The sequence below is a fragment of the Apteryx rowi genome, unplaced genomic scaffold (assembly GCF_003343035.1).
Source record: "Apteryx rowi isolate R43461 unplaced genomic scaffold, aptRow1 scaffold_99, whole genome shotgun sequence".
Taxonomy (NCBI): Eukaryota; Metazoa; Chordata; class Aves; order Apterygiformes; family Apterygidae; genus Apteryx; species Apteryx rowi.
This window is the reverse complement of record NW_020451304.1, coordinates 802,705-808,107: the sequence shown is the minus strand read 5'-3', so window position 1 is coordinate 808,107 and position 5,403 is coordinate 802,705.

Here is a 5,403-nt window from a genome sequence, read left to right as displayed (position 1 = left end):
GAAAGAGATGAAGGACTGGGATATTATCACAGTAAAAGGACGGGAAAGAATAATGTTCATTACTCAATGTTTACATTATTCTAATGAAGAAATAAAGATAAGTTTAGTTTTGTTTTAAAATGTTAAGGACAATTTCTTTAAAAAGTGTTTTTCTGCTTCAACAAGCTCAACAAGTAATCTCCTTTCTTCTTACTGCTCCTCAAAATATCTGACAACGTCTGACACATGCTTTTTCTCCGGTTTCTTTCATCCAGGGTTTCTTCATTCCTCAGCTTTACAATTTGTTTATAAAAGGTGATAAATCATAGATCTGTGAAATAGTGCCATAGTTTATGTGACGGATTTGAAAAATAAAGTAGAAAAACAGTGAGGGGAAGATAAGAACAGCTAACTGTTAGAGCATCAGCAGTCTTGCTGTAAGTTGCTGCCAGTTTTCAGAGACATGTTCCAAACAATTACATGAAAACAAACTCTGAAAACTAAAAAGCACAGAGTTATAATTAGCACTTTCCTTTTTCTGTCTTCTGGTCCCCTAATGACACCAGCAGTCAGGCAGCAGTGTGTCATTTGCACCATCTCAAGGATAGCCCAGGTATTGCAATTACAAACATTAGACGTGTGTTAATCAGAATTTTTGCTTTCCCATTAATTCTTGCGGACAGCACATTAAAAGTATTTTGTCACATTAAGTTTGTTACCTTTAACTGTTTTAGAGATTTCTTGTTCTTTTAGTCAAAATAGCAACATCTAACTTGTCTTCTCTCTGCCATGCTGCGTTCTCCTCCTGTACTCTTCTTTCCAAAATAAACAGTCATGTTGATCTCTGCTTAGCTGCAGTTAGAGAAAAAAGCAGGTTAGTGTTTTTATACATTATAATTGTTCATGGTCTTCCCATTCTTTTTGTCTTATTCTGAAGAGTTAGTGAGGACAAAGACCGTTGTAGCTCATCCACTAAATCTTAAGATCAAAGTACAATAATACTTAAGTACCCGTTTGTGCGTTAGACCCCATGCTGTGGATACTAGGCTTTTTCTTTCTTAGGAGGCAGGAGGATGGGTGGCACAAGGGTCTCTGCCTCCTCTTTCACGCACATTTCCAGCACATGAGCACTGGGAAACTGGAATGAATTTTCCAGACTCACTTATGCTAGTCTCGTACAGGAAATAAAACTTCTCTTCATAGGCTTTGGGTTCCTCTACTATTTGCATAGACACGTGTAAAAAATTTTATAGGCACCATGACCTTTGTCTGAGGTTTTTCCTCCATCTTAGTCTCTGCTTAGAACAGTTTTTTTAACAAGTTCTGAAATGTTATTGAATACCATTCATCTTGGTCAACGCTTGCAGTTAAATCGCTTTCATTTGGTCACATTGGTGACACCCCATGTCAGTATTTAGTTATTTTTGTAGAGCATACAAAGCTGTAATGTGAAAAACAGCATGTTAAGAACACAAAAACACCTTTTATGACTTATCCTGGTCTTTTGCTTCAATTACTTTTTTTCATTAATGTCTTCTGCAGCAGTGTAGGTTTTTAAATCTCTTGCCAAAGAGTCTGGAGCCTTTTGGGCATAGTATAAAAAACAGACTTAAGCTTTCAGGCTGTCCCCTCAACTTTATGACACTTACCTATCCATCACGTGAAAACTTTTGGATACTGAATCAGCTCCAGAACGTTAGGGAATCTTCTGTGCATTAGTGGACAAAATCCTATTGATTTTAGGGAAAGTACGGAAAAACAAAAGGAAGAAAATGGACTTTACACAGTTGTTTGGTAGAGACATAACTTCAAACACTTCTACAGCTCTGTACAGAGGAAGCAGCTGTAGATGCCAGTCACCAATGCCAGTGCAACCATGGGAAGCATTAAGCAACTTACCTACAGACAGTAGTACCGGCTCTACTAAAAAGACAATAGTGATAAAAATAACGCAAGCACATCTCTGATTCGCTGCCAATAAGAGTAAAGGAACAATCTCACAAATAACACAAAACAAGAAAAATCCCAATGTATTTATTTGTTCCCATCTTTTCTTCGTTATGAATCAGACGACATTTAGAAGCTATTAAGGTTGGCTTTGGGATAAAAGAGAGAGAAATTCGGTTTGTCCTTCTCTGCTATTTCCTAAGCTGGCTGTGCCGGGATACACATCTGAGAGTTCGATGGGTTTAATAGGTTTGTGCTGTTTCCACTAGAGCTGTTTAGAGAGAGAATGTTCTGGGGGAGAAATCTGATTCTGATCACTTCCAAACTGCCACCAGATGTAACCTCTCCTCCTGCCTCTTCCTTTTCTTGAATAGCAGCATTTATTATTCTCGAACTTCTGACTGAAACTGAGATAGTTTTATACATAATATAACATGATCTTTATAACATGATCTGTCAATATCTTACAGCTGTCAGAGGAACTCTTTGGATTATCACATGAAAATTAGATGATTTTATTGACACTAATTGGAAAAGGAAACTATCTGTTGGTTGGCTGGTTCCACAGCAATCCAGAGCTCTTTTAGTTCATGTCCTTTGCACGTTCTTAAAAGAAATGGCACTGAAACAGGGAGGTGAAGAATTGTTTTTATTTTTGCATTTCATTCTAACCTAAGCATCTTTTTACTGGTTGGATGTTAATTCTTTTTGTAAAGTGGTCCATCAGGCATAGAGCTTTCTTTGCTTAATTTTAGCAAACTAGGCTTGTTCCCACATTATTTCCATTTTGAAAAGAAAGTTTAATTTTGATTGACTCTGAACCAGTTCCTGAGAACCGACTGGAGTAATCTGTTTCTCATTTACACACTCCCATGGTACTTTGCTGGAGAGATGCCGGGCAAAGTCCGCTAGTTCAGTCTGTCATCTCCCTCGGCTGCGCTCACTAACTTCCCCGAACCTGAGAAGAGACTGAGGCTCTTTTGGATCCAGCCGCGCCTTTTGCTATGCAGGACACTGCGAACTTTCTCAGCCTCCTTACAGAGCATATGGCCTCTCAATCACCTACTTGACCATCTTGATTCTTAATCCCACAGTTGAGGGCTGCTGATCACATTACTGTTTTTTCCTTTGGAACAAAAGGGCAGCGTCAGCCAGTAAAGCATTGTGTCGTCTTCCCGGAGCCAAGAGCTGAGGTGCAATTTTTTCATCATCTTTTCCTCATTTTTTCCATTAGCAAAATTAAGGACACATGAATAAATACACTGCAAGAAACTTCAATTTCAGATTCTTAGCATTTGATTTCTAGGAAGCTTTTTTGAAACTAATCATTACTTGAATCTCAGTTGTGATCCAATTTGGTAGACCTAAATGAACCAGAATAAGGCATAGTGCAAGCTTGCATTACCCAGGGTTCATTAAAGCTAGATACCAACGCAAAAATAAGACAAAACTAAATAGTAAAGAAGGTATTTATAGCTAGATTGCTTTTTCATTTTTTCTCTGTTATCACATAAAATTCATTTCAGCTGCTTCAGAACCTCTTTCAGAAGACGATGTATTTATTGTTTTAAAGCAGAAGCATAGGGCGAATTTTCAGTAACTTCTCTGTCTAAATGTAGATATCATGCTCACAGGAGCTGTTAATGGAAAATCATTTTACATATGCAGATTTTATTCATGTTTCAAACTATGATCTAAAAACAAGTTCACTTGCCACTAAGATTTGATGGGCTATTTCATGAATAAGAGGGACCGCTAGTTAGCAAGAGCACACAGCTGTCAACTCCAACCAAAGGCACAGGACTGGCCTTCATGGACTGTTATCACCCAGGTAGCAAAACACAAAATATCCTAGCAAATATTCTGCCAGCCTTAAATTACAGAAAGAGTCATTAGCATGAACCTTAGAACTGTTTGTTCAACCACCCTTGGAATTCTCAAAGCAGAAGAAATACAGCCCTCCCTTTGACATATGTATTTCCCCTCCCTTTGCCCACTCCTTAAAAAGAATTTACAAAATTGCTGGGCATAAATGCAAAACTGCTTCTGCCACAATGGCTTCATTTCCTTCAGCATGTTTTAGCATGAAGTTTTTTTGTGCTTTTTTTTTCCTTTGAAGGAAAGGAAAAAAAACATACCATTGTATAAGCTGTACTGGGAAATATCTGGGCAAGAACCGCAGAGATAAGCCACAGTGGACAATACTTTTAAATACTCAAATTAACAAAAACTGGCTTGGAAACCATTTTTAATTTGTCAAACTCAATCATCAGCAGAGCTGGCAGGGGCAACAAAACCGTTAATCAGTTTAACTCCAGAGAAAACGTTAACTCTCTTTTACCGCTACAACCCTCTGGTAGATAGTGTGAAGGAAATAGAAAACTGGTGTAACGTCACAAGCAGAAAGATTTTGGAAGACTAAAATACTAACTTTTTGGAAGAAAAAAGGTCTAACACGCATGCATTAGTCATAACTAAAATATTGTGCATAATACAACTTCCCAAGGGATTTGACCGTTTCAGAGCCACCAGGATTCAGCATCAAGTATAAGACTGTTTACTTGCCTGGATGCAAGTAACAGCATGAGGTAGAGATTGTGCATTACAGAATCATAAGGCCAGAAGGGACCTCAAAAGATCATCTGGCGCATCCCTTTGCCCTAAGCAAGGATCAACTATCAATGCCATTTCTGACACGTTTTTTGTAACCTTTCCTAAAGATCTCCAACAATGGAGACTTTACACACTTCCTCAGGCAATTTATTCCAGAACTTCACTATTTTTATCACTGCACTATTTTTATCGCTAGAAAGCTTTTCCTAATCTCACTGAATCTTGCTGCAGTTGAAGCCCATGACTTCTTGATCTATTTATCATGAGCAGTGGGAAAAGAATTCCCTTCTTTAAAGTACCTATTTATGAATTAAAAGAAAATGATGTCTCCCCTTTTCTCTCTAAACACCATGGCTCCTTCAGCCTTTTACCAGTCATATTTTCAAGTCCTCTGATCATTCTTACCACTTTTCTCTGCACTCCTTTTGGTCCATATCTTTCTTGAGGTGCAGTACCCCAAACTGGTCACTGCTCTCCAGCTTACTCCCCACAAGTGCTGAGCAGAGCTGGGTGACTTCACATATTGTAGGCTATTTCTCTGTTTATACGCTCCAACATGGCATTACTTTTTTCACAAGAGTATATAATCAACCATAACATCTTGATATTTTTCTTGTCACACAACAAATACTTAGCTTACGCTTGTTCTGCGCTCTATTTGTACTGTATACATTTGCCTTTTTGATAGACCTCAGATTTGAATATCATCCTGAGTGTAAATCAAAATGTTTGTAAAGTACAATAACCTCATTTCTCCTGATAATTAAAAGGGATGCCCAAACTTCCACAGAGATAACTATGTGAGGCACACTTCTGACAGCCACATTGTAGAAAGCAAGAAAGGCCATCTATCTTTCTTAAACC